Genomic DNA, 17,336 nt, shown 5'->3' with positions numbered 1-17,336 from the left:
CGGCCCCACCAAGCCACAGGATAGGCATTGTTCTGGGCCCCGTGCAGGAATGGTAGCCTGCAGTCACCTTCTTTCTGACTGTCGCCATTGTCCCACCACCAACCCCCCCAAACCTCTTTGTTTTTGCTCCCTGCCTCAGACAGCTCAGATTGTTGCCTGATGTTGCTTCCTCTCTTCCCATTGTTTCCATGTCTCCTCTAATGTATGACTTTTCTTCTCCTTCTAGGTCGATGTGTGTGTCGGTTGGTTGGGTGGTTGGAGGGGATGAGAGTGTGGGGTGTGGAGGGGGCTGCAGTACACAGAGTGCATGTGAAGTTTTATGGTTAACCACATGTGTTTTTGAATCTTTGAGCTTCCACATTTTTTTTTTTTTTTTTTTTTCCCAGGGTAAGGAGTCGGGGGAAGTATATAGCACGAGGATGGGGTGGAGAGAGGGAAGTCAAGCAGGGGAGAGAAATTATTAAAGAACCAGAAATCAGACATGTGGTTCTTGTTTGGGGTGCTACATGCAGAGATGGTGGGTCTGGCTTCTCTTTGCTCCAACCTGCATGTGTAATCTAAACAGCCCACTGATTATTAAACAATATGGATGCCTCTCATGCCCCCTCGATGTGAACCAGAACCAGCTAAACACAGCAGGATCACAACAATTTAGCAGCACGCTCTCCTTTTTTTAAAATCTGAGAGTCACAAGACCAGCTTTTTCCCTCAGCGAACAAGCAAAATTCAAGAACACACCACTTTTCACAAGGCAGCTCTTACAGATCCATATTTGTTTCTTTGTAATATTTGATCCTTTTTGTTGGTTGTAGCTACGTGGGAGCATATTAGCATTATGCAACAAGAGTCTGGCCTCGATACACAATGTAGTAAAGTTGGACCACGTGAACATCAAACATCACAGCACGCCTTCAGTCTGTTGGATACAAGCATCACCCACACAACTCCACTCAGTAATGAGCTGTTTTACATGCGCACACCCTGAGAACACCAAAAGGCCACCAGATCATACCACCGGACCTTTGGGAAAATTAACCAAAATTCATTTTGTCATACAGGAGTTACAGGATAATTTTCAATAAGCACCAGGTTACTGCAAGTTAATCAAAGAAGTAAACATGAATTTTGTCAACAGCAATAATATTTTATAGATAAATTGTAAATTAAAAACTCATTTTGCTTTGGTTCAAATAAAACTGCTTTGTTTTTTTCCAAAAACCTAAACCTCTGATTTTTTATTACAACATGAGGACATTATCCATCCATTCGCTTTCTCTTATCCTTTTTCAGGGTCACGGGGGGCGCTGGAGCCTATCTCAGCTGTCACAGGGTGAGAGGCGGGGTACACCTTGGACAGGTCGCCAGCCTGTCGAAGGGCCAACACACAGAGACAGACAACCATTCGCACTCTCATTCACTCCCGCATTCACACCTATGGGCAATTTGGATTAATCAGTTAACCTATCCCCACAAGCTGATGATGACATTAGCATTGCTGTTATAGAAAACTAGTGTAGTATATTCATCTATATACAATCTTGTGTCATTGTGAAGTTATATATTTTATTTGCAAAAATAATGTTTTAAGAGCTCAAACAAACAAAGTACTTATGCCCCCCAATGACAAATATGTTGCTTGGAGATGATCCAGTGGAAACGAAAGCATTTTCCTAATTCATGTGAGCCTGACCTTTGACCTATGACCCTGAAAGCGTTACACAATAAAATGGTGTATTTTTATTTTATCTTTATCCATGTGATTGGAGCAGCATTGGCGGAAATCTTTGGCTTCTATGAGCTGTCAAACCTAAGATTTTAAGATATATTCATGTAGTGTGTAACTTTGCAAAATCTTATGGTTTCATTTTGACGTCAAAAGGCATTGAAACAATTTAAAAAGTGTTGTACAGCTCTGTCCATGCCCTGCCATGTGATATATTACTTAATATGGTTTCTTACATTTTTTTTCTAGGTCAACTTTGAACTTGGGAGCTAACATCAAAGGTCACGGTCATACGCTCATCCAAAAGTATTCATGTCTCAAACAGCCTGGCATGTTGTTGTGAAGTTTGTAGGTGATCCATTAAAGTATTGTGGGTAATTTCAAGTTTTTACTCATTTTCACATTTGGTGTGACCTTTCCCCAAAATTCAATCAGCTCGAGCTGTTACTGACATCCACCATCACACAAAATTAATCTTGAATTACACTGCTAACAATCAGACGAATAAACAAACAGAGCTGATGTTATACTCGCTCCCTCTTAGGGGAGAAAACTCTCTCAACCGCTTCTGACAGCGCCTCTAAAAACAAAATTTAATGTGACGTCTTCTGTTTGTATCTTACATTTGTAAGCGGGGTAACATGGGGGCCCTAAAATGTGAATACGCTAACCTTATTTGTTTTAAACATTTCAATTGATGTAATAACATTGTAATAATACCCTGATTTTGTAGTTACACTGATAAAATTGAATGTAAGTTCGTCTTTTTATAATTACTTGTTAAATTTGAATAATATAATGGTACCAGGCAACCTTAATGAATACTGCTACTCAGGCATACAGTACATATGCTGGTCTGCACAAACAGTACATACATCTGTGCAACATGATGCGGTGTCACTTAAATTTTACATTTTAGTATATTGACTACAAACTAGTTAGATCATAATTTTTGTTTAATATCTGTTTAATTTTTAATAATTACCTGAGGCAGATGCTTTATATGTTTGACTACAAAACCAAATTAATCCTAACTCATTGCCAATTTGATAGATTTTAAGCTCTTAAAGTCCTCAGGAGATGAAGATTGCTCCATAAGGTAAGCTTTAAAAAAAAAAGAACAATGAAAAAAGTCATTACATGCTAACCGTACACAATCATAATTTCTGGTTATTTGCTTTTCATCTTGTCGCCATCCTGCGACCCCCTTGAATTATGTCATCTCACCAGCTGGGAAAAAAAAAGAAAGAAAGGGAGGAAGGTGAGAGCGCCAAGGAGCGCGGTGAACTGTGAGCCGGAGTCCTCACTCCTGATGGTCTGCCTGGGAAAAGAATGGATCTGGCTTCACATCACACGCAGCTGCACCAGCACAGGCTACGTGTGAGCATGCACGTGAGTGGATTCACATGCACGGCAGTATGTATTCTTGTGCATGACTGGGAGAGCTCGCAAAGAGAGGGGGGATTGCTTCAAAGTAGCTGGAGAGTCTGAGGAAAAAAAGGATAACAAGGAAGGTGTGAGAAGGCAGAACAAAATCAAGGAGAGTGTTTGAGTTCAAAAATAACACCTCATAAATGTGATAAAAGAAGCCATGAGGCTCGCAAAAATGGACGATGGCTCCACGGGTAGAAGGGGAGAAATGAAAGGGGTAATTGATTAACATTAGATGAATGGTTAAAAAGAAGTATTGGAACGTTTTTAAGGGCAAAGACAGGTGGGGTGGGGGGCATAAAAATTTGAAATGAGAGCGGGGAGAAGTCTGTGATGACAGCAAAAAATGCCAAATGTGGAAAAAGAGCTGCAGTGCTTGTGCGTCCCTGACTGGGTGTGGGTCAGAGCTGGAGTAAACAAACCCACAGCTTTGCAGAATGTTTGATCTGTTCGACTATGAAACACTGAATGGAGTAAACAGAAAAATTAGCCTTGGTCAGCTACAGGGGGGAGCTGTAGAGGTTGTGCGTGCATGTGTGTGTGTTTGGTAGGGGGGTAAGTACATACACACCAAAACAAGTGAGCTGTTCCAACCCAAAAGCAAACGAATGGGGATTCTCACCATCGTCTGTTACGACCACTTTTCAGCACCTCAAACTTGGCCTGTCATCACTTATTTTGAGTTCCAATGAAACGTGGAGCTTTCCAGCAAAGTGAGCTTCTGAGTTAAACAAGGATGTTATTCTACCAAATGAATGGCCTGAGTAATGTAAATCCAACATAAATGTTAATGGGAGCTGTCCTCACCAGAAAAACTCAAGCAAAAGTTGTTAGCTGTCATTTGTTCAGACATTTCACAGTGATCTTTAAATAGCAGCAGCATAGCAGGAAGATGGTTTTATGTTTTATGTTTATTTAGGGGGTTCAGCATACCAGGAGGGAGCCCCTTTTGCCTTAAGAACCGCCTTAAATCTTGATGACATACACTGAGCAAGGCTCCTCTGAGGTTTTAAACCATATTGACATGATAGCATCACACAGTTGCTGCAGATTTGTCGGCTTCTGATGCAAATTCCCCATTCCACCTGACTACAGGTGATCTATTGGATTGAGATCTAAGGACTGCAAAGGCCTTAGGTACAGTGCACCAAGATGAAACGTTATTAGTGTATCAAACCACCATGTATCAAATGGCAGTGAATACCTGCATCTAGGCATTGAGACATGATCAAGATGAACCTCTCAAGTTTAAATAGAGCATCAAAATGGGGATAAAAGGTGATTAAAGTGACTTTGAACATGGCATGGTTACTGGTACCAGACAGGCTGTTCTGAGTCTTTCAGAAATCTGCTAGGATTTTTCACACACAGGTTTACCACTTTTTTGGTCTCACTAAGACCAAAAAAGTGGACCACATCAGTCCAGCTCTGAGGTCTTTACACTGGCTGCCTGTCCGTCAGAGGATAGACTTTAAAGTTCTGATGCTGGTCTATAAAGCTCTGAATGGTTTAGGACCAAAATACATCAGTGACCTCCTGACCCAGTATGAACCTTCCAGATCCCTCAGGTCACCTGGATCCTGTTTTTTTTTTTTTTTTTATCAATTCCCAGAGTCAGAACCAGACATGGAGAAGCTGCATTCAGCTTTTATGCTCCATATATCTAGAACAAACTCCCAGAAAGCCTCAGATGAGCTGAAACACATAGTTTATTTAAATCCAGGTTGAAGACTCACCTGTTCTCAGATGCATTTGAATAAAGCACCAAATCCGCACTTTTTTACTTTTAAGCTTACATTTCAAAACTTACATTTTAACTACTGATTATATCTACTGTTGATTTCTTTTTTTTTCCATTTTAAATCATGCTTTTTATTTGTTTTTGTTTTTTAATGTCTCTGCAAAGCACTTTGAATCACCTTGCTGTTGAATTGTGCTATATAAATAAACTTGCCTTACAGAGAATAATCTGAAAAAGAGAAAATATCCAGTGAGTGGCAGTGGTCTAGGAGAAAATGCTTGTTGATGTCAGAGGTCAGAGGAAAATGGCCCCACTGCTGATGGCAAGAAGTCAAACAGCAACTGAAATAAACACTTGTTCCAACCAAAGGTTTGCAGAAGAGCATTTCTGAATTCACAATGGGTTACAGCAGCAGAAGACCACACCGGGTGCGTGTCCTGTGAGCTAAGAACATGAAACTGAAGCTGCATTTTAAATGGACTCAACAAAATTGCACACAAGAAGATTGGAACAATGTTCCCTGGTCTGATGAGTCTCAATGTCTGTTGGATTTATTTGGTAGGTAGGGTCAGAGTTCGGCATAAACAACATGATGCATGGATCCATCCTGCCTTGTATCGACAGTTCATCCTCCTGGTGGTGTAATGTTGTGGGTGAGGATTTCTTGCCTCACTTTCAGCCCCGTAGCACCAACAAAGCATTGTTTAAACACCACAGCCTACCTGAGTACTGTTGCTGACCACGTCTATCCCTTGATGGGTACCCTTACAGTGTACTTATCTTATGATAGCTGCTTCCAGCAGGATAATATGCCATGCTAGAATGCTGAAATCATCTTAAACTGGTTTCTTGAATGTGGCATTTCACTGTGACTAAGAGATGAAATGACCTCCACAATCACCAGATCTCAGTCCAATAAAGTACTTTTGGGATGTGGTGGAACGGGAGATTGACATGATGGATGCGGAGCCAGCAAATCTGCAGAAACTGTGTGATGCTGGCATGTCAGTGTGCCACAAAGAATTCAGGCAGTTCTTCTTTTTTTAAAAAAGTATTTTTAATCTTTATTATGACAGGAATCCTGGGAGGGAGAACAGAGGGAAGACACATCAAATGCCCTAGGGCAACTCAAACCTGAGGTCTGTGACATAGGCTGACAAGCTTAACCCAGTGAGTTAAACCAGTTTTCCAAATTAAGGCAATCATGAAAGCAAAAGAATCCTCAACCTAGCACTAGCAAGGCGCAAATAAAGTGACTGGAGAGTCTATATTCCTGTTTGATTTATTCATCTTAAAACGATAAAATGAAGTCTTATTCAGGATGGAAAAAGACACTATGATGCCATCTGCCCTCCCAGCGCTGACAGTGCTGAAGCCTTAAGGACATATATCCCTTCTCCACCTCAGAAGTTCTCGGGTGTGTTTGATGCCGATGCCAAATTTTGAACCAGTTCTGCGTGTTTCGACAGCTAAAGCTTTTAGCCAGAAACGATAGTTTGAGCGTGGCTCCAACAACTTTGTGGTCTAGTACTAACTGACAATTTAGACAACCACTGTTGTATTTAGCAGTAATTTTGTATACAGTAACATTTTGACCCGTTTCTCCAGACTGGCAAGCAAATTCTTAAAAGTTTAATTAATCTGAACCACCACTGGTGCCAGAGCTAGACCCATGTTCATGTTACTGTAGAGGGCAGCAGTCCCCAACCTTTTTTGCGCCACGGACTGGTTTATGTCAACAATATTTTCACGGACTGGCCTTTAAGGTGTTGCGGATAAATACAACAAAATAAAACCAGTACCAAAAAAAAAGAAGAAGATTTATTTATAACACATGGGAAAAGACACAGGGAAACCGAGTTAACGATAAAAATGATTTAAAAAAATAACGCTAAAGACCGATAAAAACCCTGAAAACCATGAATTTCACACCCGAGCCTCAACTCTGGCGGCCCAGTACCAAACAACTATGCCGCCCGGGAGTTGTGGACCGCTTCTTTAGGGTTAGCTTAACTTGGATTGAGCTAGCTAGTTAATTCAGTTGTATTGAATCTCTCATGAATCATTGCAGCCACCAAATTCACTGATTGAACTCTATGCAAACAAATTCACAAATTGTGCCATTTAATTGATGTTGCTCTTGGAATGATGGTTAGACTGGGACCATAGTCCCAACGGGGGCGCCAGGCCGGCAGAAGATGCAAATAAGTTTTGCTGGCACGGAAACAAAGAGTCATACGCTCAAGATAAAAGCTGATGTGCAAAGCCTGTCAAAGATACAACACTCAGTTTATCAGCCTGCTGACATTGAACATCAGAGACATGGCGTTACTTTGGTGGACCTCGGCTACCTTTGAACACCCGTTACTTGGCTGAAAAAGAAGCACGTCGGGCAGAAGAATCTTCGATGCGCCTTTGCCTGTTTTTCCAGCCTTGAAGAAGTTAAAATTAGTCTTTTAAAAGGCAGAATTCAAAGCTGTGAGCATGAAAAGGAGGGCAGAATGAAATGTCGGCACTGCAGTGTTAAAAGGGAGATGGGAGATGAGAGATCCTAGTGTCTGACTTTGGTGTGACTTCAAAAGACTGTGTTTAAAGCGGCAGGCCTTAATGCTGGCCTGATAGCAGAACTGTCATGTCTGTGTGACCTCCCACAGCTGGCCAGCCAGGGACACAGGACTCCTGCCATGTGTGTGTGTGTGTGTGTGTGTGTGTGTGTGTGTGTGTGTGTGTGTGTGTGTGTGTGTATGCGCTTGATGATGTCTCGATGTGTGTGTGTGTAGAAACTTGTTTGCTTTTTTTTGTATAATTGTGTGTCAGCACTCTTGTGGCTCTTGCTGTGTGTCTTGATGTGATTGTCTGCGTGCCCTTTAATGTTTGTGTTTTGATGTCAGTATATGTGTTTGCCTAAGCTGTGAATTGGTGTGTGTGTATGTGTGTGTATGTGTGTGCACGCGCACACAGAGGTTGAAGATCTAAGCCGGGCTCTGCCCTCTCTCTCTATGCACAGGGGCCTTTTTTCCTTCTTGTTAAGATTCAAACGCTGATAGGCTTTGAACTGCAGCTGTAGGCTCTGCATTCATTTCACCACTTTAGCTCAACTAGCTAAAGTTGCCATTGCACTGCCTGCAACGCTATATTGCTACAGACCATCACACCAGCCGCATTAACTGCACAGCAGTGGGCGAAGGCGTGCAGCTCTGTTTATAAAAGCAAGGATTTGCCTTTGATGTGGCAAAACAGACAACTGGTTCGAACATGATGTCACTTAGCTCAACTTTTTGCTTGTGGAGAAATACAGTAGATCCAGTGTTTTAAACTGAAGAAAGGTATATTCATTTGAACTGTTGCGTGTCTCTCTTGGCCTTCGCTGCTTTTACAGTCACCTTTCCCGACTGTGACATGGTTGCCTTGAAGTTTTGCACAGATTAATGTTCCCTTGTGGTTAAATGAAAACAGATTTGGTATAACGTCTCTAATAACACTAGCAAAAGGCCAGCCTACAGGAGTTGTTTGGCAGGTCTGTGGCGCTTTTTCAGATTCTTCATTCTGCATTTAGTCGTGAGCTGAATAAATTTCCAGCACGGATACATGATGTCGATGGTCATGCAAAGTTGTTCATATTGGCCCAGCAATTAAGAAGGATATAAGGTGTATATAAACTTTTAGAGTGACCAACCGCCCTCTTTTCACGTTCTGTCCGGGGCGTCCGGGGGGATTTTCAAGATTGATAAAAATGTCCAGGTTTTTCGATAGTCCGAGAGAGGACCCATGTGTGTGACCTCATCCCCAAACTTGCTTTGTGAGCGCTTGTTCTGCGCTCACTGACGGGAAGGACAGCGCACAGCAGCGCGCCTAATGATGTTTAAAAGATCCCAAAGCGCAAGTCCTTCTTTCAGACAAACTGCAAAAGAAATTTCCCTCCTACCGGCCATAGCTGGACATGGCCATCGGGCATACCGGGCATTTGCCAATAACCCGACGGACCAGTTGCAGGAACCCAAAACATGGTAGGTGTGTTTTATCATGATTCATATAATACTGATGATGGATTTTTAGGCTAATAGTTAAGCTAACACACTTACCTCTCATCTTTTCTTTCCTCACAAAACCAATAGATCCTCCACTTCTTTTAAGTGTCTCCCAGCGCAATTCTTAGCATATTGTGTTTCCTGCAACTGGTCCGTCGGGTTATTGTTTCCCCAGAAACACTTCTCCTGTGCTTTTGAAACTCTGTTTTTTCTTATTTCTGTTTTGTTTTTTCCTATTTCCGTTGTGTTTTGTGTGCTTTTGCAGCGTTTTTCTTATTGCTGGCGCTTTCTTAAGTTGCAGTCCGTTTGACCTCTCAGGGCCACCGTAACGATCTCCCTGGATGCCCTGCATTGCTCACTAAGCCATTTTATCAGTCAGATAACTCCAATAAAAAGCTCAAAAAAGGAGTTCAGGGACCCTAATTAGTGGAGGTGATTCCTAGCACACAACTACTGGCTACAGGTGCCTTCACTGGGACCTCTGTTAATCAAAGTGGCCATGGCCCTATAATATCCAGGTGACTCTATAGGGTGGTACTCGCCCTCAACTTCAATTTATAAGTAGCAGAACTTCAGTTTTTGGGAGACTTGAAGCAAAGACAGATGAAAAGGTGACTTGAGTTGAGTGCAATGCCCACTATCACTAATGCAACCAGCTGTCATCTACAAAGCAATGGGTGAAGAGTGAGTTGCTTTATAGATGGGGCTTTCTCTTCTGTAAAAAGTTCTCTAAGAAGCGTCTTTAATTTCTAAGACTGAACTCAAACATTGCTGATAATCGCCGTCATCTTGACAGATTAATGAGTCTGAGTTTCTTTTATAGCGCTTATCATCTCGCAGACGCTTGTCAGTTTATTTTCCTCTTGCTTTCTGTCCCTCGTGTTCCTTTTGCTGCTTCTCCACTTATCTGTTGGAGCTGCCAGGCAAGAAAAGGCGAGCAGTCTCCTGCTCTTTTAAGTCCAACAGGCGGGATACTGCTGAGGACTGCCTCTCTTCTCCTGCACTTGTTTGTTCTCATTTCATCTCTCTCTACGTTCTCTCGGGAGAGAGCGCGCAGTCCGGCGTAGATGTTGCCAAAAGACCACCACATACACACAGATTTACCGCACCTGTGTATTACACACACACACTCTCTGAGGGGAGCCCACCAGGGAACCTTTCTCTGCATACGCATCCTGCCACGTCCATATCCTCGTTTCTTGTTTTGAACTAAGCTGGTGAAGGGTTCTGTATGCGCCTATCAGTTGATCAAATAAAAAGTTTCCAGCGGTCACCTCCGGGCGTCTGACTGTGTGTCCGCTTTGCTGACAGCGGGAGAGCAAAGGAAACATCGGGAGACGCTCCTGTCACACCCTGATCTCTGCTTTGATGAGTCACATCAAACTGTGTCCACATCTAAACGTCATCCTCAAAGGAAAAACTGGGGGAGGTGTGTGTAGCTTATTTGTGTGGAAGACACACTAAAGGGGGGAAAAAAAGAAGAAGAAGAAGAAGAAGGGGAGTAAAGACACGGATAAACAGTGGACTGAGCTGTTGATAAGGTTTACTTACTTAAAAGTGCCAGATCCAGACACTGCAGTTTACTTTAAAGCTTTGTTCGTACAGGGTTGTGTGTTTGGTCAAGAAGCAAGTTGCCAGGGAGAGATAATGGACTTCTAAAGGGATATTAAGTCTTGGAAGTCTCTCTCTGGGCCATTCAAGGGCAGAGATTTAACTACTATCCACTCAGTTGTGAATTTGCATCTCACACACTGGCTCAACTGTTTCTACAGATCAGGTTTTATTCCAAACCGTCACATGCTCGCGAGGAATCTGTGATGATAAACCCCCGTAGAGAGCAAAGTCAGGTATCCAGATGATGTTACCGGACTGGATATGAATTCAATCTACTGTTCCTCTCATCCATATTCTACTTCCTGTTTCCCTTTAGCTGTTGCTGTTATTGTCAGTGTTGTTTTCCGTCTGTACTTTCTTTTCCTTCAGTTTTCCTGCATTGTTATGTCCTCTGGCTCTTCTTGGCATTGTGTTGAAACAACAGCTGCCAATAAAGCGACTTTTTCCTGTGATGAAGATTTAATGTGCTTGTCAGATGGCACAAATGGCATATGTTTGCCCCTGTTGCTGCTGCTCTCCAAATACTCAGCCCAGGATGAGGATGGAGGCATGCATTTATTAATCATCTCCTGGAGGTTCTGGTGCGGAAGTCGTGAGCAAATTTACAAATACGGTTTGGCACCAAGGTGGGTAGTCTCAGTGTGGGAAGTATAGTTTTCTTTGAAATATGTCGCTAACTTATTTGGATATGATCCTTTTTTCATGTCAGTCAGATTCTGTGCTGTGAGCTCAGGGTATGAACTAGTGTCTGAACATTCACCTTCAGGACTTTCTGGTAGAGAGCAGAATTCATGGTTCCTTCAATTACTGCAAGTTGTCCCGGTCCGAAGCAGCAAACAGCTCCAGACCATCATACTACCACCACCATGCTTGACTGTTGATATGTTATTTTTATGAAATGCTGTTAGTTTGACACCAGATGTAACAGGACTCAAACCTTTCATGAAGTTCAGATTTTTGTTTCATCAAAAAGATGAGATGAGCTTTTGAGCTCATTTTGGTCAGCAGTGATTTACACCTTGATACCCTCCTGTGGTTGACATTGATGCCCAAGCTCTTTCTTATTGTTAAATCATGAACTCTGGTCTTATCTCAGTTCTGCAGTTCTTTAGATGATATTCTGGGCTGGTTTTTGACCTCTTGGTTGATTTCAGTAGGCCAGCCACTCCTGGAAGGCTCAGCCCTGTTCCAAGTTTTCATAATTTGTGGTTAATGGTTCTCACTGTGGCTCACTGGAGTCCCAAAGCCGCAGAAAAAGCTTTTTTGCTAACTGATAGGTGTCAGTGACTTTGTTGCTCACTTGTTTCTTTAGGTCGTGACATGATGTGTTGCCTTTTGAGATCTTTTGGCTCGCTTCACTTTATCAGACAGGTTCTATTTAAGTGATTTATTGGCTGAACGGGTCTGACAGTAATCAGACCTGGGTGTGGTGTGGTTAATCTCAGGACATTTAAGATTTAACAAAGGAGGCAGTTACTTTTCCACATAGGGCCAGGCAGGTTTAGATAACTTTTCCTCCTTAATAAATGAAATCATCATTTAAGAACTTAATTTTGTATTTACTCGGGTTGTGTATATGAGTCCTTTTAACCCTGCATGAATTTAAGAAAAATTCCAAAATAAGTTCAGACATGTGCACACAGTTGTTATTGTTTTTTTAAGTCTTTAAAGATGTTTGCTCTACAATTATTCCACTCTGGAAAAAGAACAGAAAGAAAAACCAATTAGATTAATTACCATGACATTCATGCCCATGATGGGTGTATGTAATCTTCTGACCACAGCTGTAAGTGTGCGTAGAACAGGCAGTCTCACCCTCAATCTCAGTCTACAGGACTTTCTAAAGACAACTTGGGGTCTTAATTAGCAGAAAACTGAGCGGCTCCGTGAACAAAATGAGCCTCATCCTCTCTTTACATCTACTAGAAGACAACATAATAACATGCTCTTCCATTCACTCAACAAAGTGAGGAAGGGCAGAGCCTTGTTACAGAGATGCATGAAAGGCAAATAGGATTGTGATATACAGTGAGCATAGACATTTGCGTCCCTGTGTCTGGCTGTATTGATGTATGTAGCGTGTTGCGTTTGTTTCCATTAGTGCCACCCTCCCACCTCCGCGCTCCGCGTTGTTCCGATGAAAGTGATCCAACATCCTGTGCCAGCACGGGGCCCGGCTGGCTGATTAAAAATGCTAATGTCTCCCGTTGGGTCTTTGATGCAGGACCCAGGACCACAAAGCCAGCCAAGGTTACCAAGGGTCTGTGTAATCCTTTATTCGGGCCCGACGCAGGAGGACACCCAGCTGAGAGTCCTGACAGTCACAATCAATCATGCCAGGGACGCCTCACACAGGTCTGCTAACCCCCTGCTACATGTTCTGCTTTAATTAGCAAACGCTGGAGAATCACAAGAGCCGGCGCACATGCAAACGCGCTCACAAACTTAGAAATACACATATTACCGTCATCTTCTGCTAAAGAGATGAGCATCAATCTGCACGTCCTAAGCTGTCTAATGTGTGTGACTTAATTACTGCTGATTACCGTGGGTGATGAGAATCAGATGTGTATGTGCATGCGTGAGAGAGAAGAAGTCTTTGCCACAGTCTTGTGAGCTTCTGACCACTTTTCTCCCCTGACAGCAAAGCAGTGATGCTTTAAAGAGAGAGAAAGTGAGTGAGGGATAAGGACGTGTGTGTGCGTGGAAGGGGTGGTAAAGAGGCAGAGGATTGAGATGGGGGTTATTTTGAAGTTTGCTTGACATCGTGTTAACAAAGCTTGCCTAATCCCTACGGATGGAAGGCTGGGCAAGAGCTGTGCTGATGCAGTCGTGTGTGTTTGTGTGTTTGGGACACATGCTAAGGTCCTGTCTGCCTCGTAGCAGCAACACATCAACACAAATCTGCAGCTCCTCACCAACGTTCACATCCATAAATGTTTAGTATTCAGCATGGCAGCTCTGATGAAAGCATTGTATTTCTGATGAACGCTTTATGAATTTTTACCTAACTGACCCCGATGTCATATTTTTGCTAGTGTTGCTGGAAATCTGGGCACAAACTGAGAAGTTTCTGCACTCATGTCATATTTACCGAACTTATCACTTAGGTCCGATGTTAGCCTTGATTCTAAAATGCTGTCCTGTACCAAAACACACACACAAACCTGGTTATGATGAAAAGATTGTGGTTAAAAATTACAAAAAAATGCATCTGAGATTTCTCATCCATCTTTTTTGATTTCCACCCATCTGTTACGTAAATCTGGGGTTTGGGATCCACATGAAGAGGATAAAAATGTTGGTTGCGTGATGACTGACATTGTTTCTCTGAAGTACTTTCAGACCTCAAAGAAATAGCCAGTGGAAAAAATATTGATCCTGAAGAAGATTAAAAGTCTTCTTCAGGTTTCTCATGTGATATCACGTGCATGTTGCATGAGAGTTGTTAGCCATATTGGATTTGATGTGTGGAAAACGTGTATTCCCCTGCTGATCGGCAGTGTTTCCTGGAAGTTTTTGCAGTTTGAAATGGGTTACAAAGGTCCTCCACCAAAAACCTACTTGTGATTGCTTTGGTTGCATGTTTGTCTGCAAATACTCGCCAACTAGTGTTGGTACAGCTTGATGAAACTGGAAATAGAGAAGGTTTGCCTTCAAAAAGGGCGCTACTTTTACTTTGAAGGTTTATCAAACTTTTAACAGTTTCACGACAGCTCGGAGAGTCGCTGGCCAGTGCTTGTAGAAAATGTTGTTACTTCCATTCAAATTATGACGACAACGATGTGCTGGCAACCGAACCAATCACAAGGAGGTTTTTGTTTACTGGCTGGGGAAAACACATTACCTATCAGCTAGTGATATTTCCCCAGCTACTGCAATCAACCTGCCAACTTAATGTCTAATGTGCGTGACTTTTCAACCACTCACAACTGGTTGGGGCATACTCAGTTTTACCTCACGACCAGTGGTTGTCTTGGACCTTAATCACGCGATCCTACTCTGTCACCATGATTGTCACATGTCCAAAATGGCGGACAATTTAACATCACATGGTTGCAAAACCTGTATGTGGGTCCAAGTCAGGTAGTTTCTTTCATAACAGGATGAAAGTAAGTCTTTGTGTGGACATTTGCTCTTTAAAACTGGGATCATACTTGGAAGCACTCACTAACAGCTGCGGACACCATAAACAAATTTTAAGGACTCATTCATTGTAGTGGCAGTATCTCGAAGAAGAGGGCTCCTTGCTGTCTTCACTGCCTTAAGGCAAGGGAAACCTATACAGTTTGTTTTTATTGTCTTTGTTGAGCACTTTGGGTTTGCGTTTGATGAATTGTGCTATATAAATAAAATTGCAATTACCTGGATGTATGACTAGACTAATTTATTGCAACCATGTGCACTTGTCCACATGAATACTCCTGGCTTCACATATAATCTCGAAGCAGACTGGAATAACAAGTAGTATGACACGAACTATTCATCAGTGGTGAAATCTTGGCCTTTATTTGCAATGAATGAATATGGATAAATATGGATCTTTGGTATATAGGGTTTCGTTCCATTTGCAAAAACAAATACATGGTAGTAAAGATGGTAAAGTTGCACACCAAAGTTGTTTTGCTGTGTAGTCAGACATTTCTCTCCGAGTGTTGTTGCACTGCGGGACTCTGGGCTCTTTGTTGTCTTCCCTCAGTGTTTTTAAAATCTAGAGGTGTAAATAGTGTAAACAGAAATCCTTATATTTTACGGATCTGCTCACACCATCTACATGTAACCTGCACGGTTAGCACAGCACACGTTTTGAATAGCATTTGCAGTTTCATGTTGTGTATTTACATACTTTGAGAGGCTGATATTAGAATTCGGTGCAGGTGGGCTGATGTAGAGCTTCCCTCAGGAGCAGAGTTACTTTGCTCTTTGTAACAAACTTCTGAATCCGCTGCACACATAGTAGGCTCAACTCCAAACAAAACCTGAGCATACCTTCTTTTCCCGCTGTCACGCTCTGCTTTTATTTTGTATATTCTTAGCTTTCCCAGCCCCGAACGCTTGGCACAAAGCTGCAGTGTGGCCTCATCATCATCCACTGTACTCAAAAATAGAGTGCTGCTTTCACTTCAGAGCTGGGCCAACTCCTGTTTGCTCTGAGTCCTGACAGCGGAGCAGCCTGGTTGGAAGGTGGCTCAGAGAGAAGACAGAGCAGACCAAATGTCTGCATGGGACTTTTTTTTTCCAGGTGCCTGCTGGAATGAATTTGATTAGTAACTGGGAGGGAGCACCGAGGCAATCAGTTTGGCATGAAACAATCTGGTTCATCTCTTCTTCTTCCTCCTCCTCCTCCTCTTGCTTCACCTTTTTGGTGCCACACGTCAAGGGGAGGCAGGAATGCAGAGAAGGGGAAGCAGCAACAGTGAATGTCCTTTTCCCTGGAGCTATCTGGCAGGGTTAGATTACAAACTGAACACACACGAATGTATGCACACACGCACTCAACTCTTTGTGGTGAATCTACCTCTTGTCTCACCTTTGCCCATTCTTGGTGGTTGAAATGTGAGACTACGCTGGCTCCAGGGCTTGGCTCAGGTTGGGGCTTGGCACGATTTCCACTTTTTAAGAAGAAAATCGACAAATCCTTAAGCCTTTTAGGAAGCCCTCTGCTTTTAGCTTTCTAAATTGTCAATCGAGGTCAAATTGATGTTTGTGAATCACAATCATCTGATCCGAGTACATAGTGGATGCAGAAAAAAAAAGAAAAGAAAAAACAGTAGGATTGATGGATTGAGAAGCCAGCCGGCTTGTTGATGAGTCGGCTAATCAGTCAGGCAGCTAGAACATTTATTCAGGCTGTCAGTTAAAAAGCCATTCAGCCAAGCCAGTAAATCACACACTGACTAGAAAACACAGAATTGAAAAGACAAGCAAAACTGGAGAGCGTTCGGTGGCGGCTCCTACTTTGAGATTCCAAAGGAAGCAGCACTGTCATCCAACACTTTAATTACCCGTGTGCTGTATGCCTGCATATCATGTCTGTGTATTTGAGTGTCTGTGTGTGTGTGTGTGTGTGCAGCAGTGTCAGACCTGTCTGACCAGATAGGATAACTGTCACCTCTCATATTCTCAAATTAGTCCCCCTCCCACTGCCACCGCCACCTCCTATTATGGGGCAGCCCATACAAGGTTTCAGCCACGCACTTTTCAACACGTTTCGGTGTTGCTTACACTGAGATCCTTGGCCCTCATTTTTCTCAGCAGAAATGTAAACATATCATCCTCTTTCTTCTTTTATCTTTTTTTCTGCAACTTGTTTTTCACGCTTTGAACCTGACAGTACATGCTGAGCGCCTGGAAGTGTGTGCTGTATGTCTGTCTGTATATATAATGCAGGAATTCACGTTTTAAAAGGAGTTAAATATTTTTCCATTGGATTTTAAATTCTTGTCTCGTGATTTGGCAGAAATCTCAATCGCATACTATAAAGGAAACTCTCACAGCCCAAAAAATAAAAAAGGATCATACCAATATTATGTTTCTGAAGGTAATGCATTAACAACAGTGTTTGAGAAAAGATTAAACTCCAAAGAGGAACAGGTTAGAATTAGTGAAATTACTCACTATTTATTCATTAATTGCAGGACTCAGAGACAAAGGGATAAACTAGAAGAAGTAGCTTTATTGCTATTACTTAAAAACACAAAAAATACAAGAACCCAGGTGAGGCTAAAAACTAGAACTCACTAACAACATGAGAAAACACACTATGAGTGGACAACACAACAGAGAACAGATGGAGACG

Source organism: Copadichromis virginalis, linkage group LG4, assembly GCF_057382275.1.
Source record: "Copadichromis virginalis isolate Kocher_CV1m ecotype Utaka linkage group LG4, C_Virginalis_male_GT1.1, whole genome shotgun sequence".
Taxonomy (NCBI): domain Eukaryota; kingdom Metazoa; phylum Chordata; class Actinopteri; order Cichliformes; family Cichlidae; genus Copadichromis; species Copadichromis virginalis.
Note: the sequence above shows the minus strand (reverse complement) of the source record.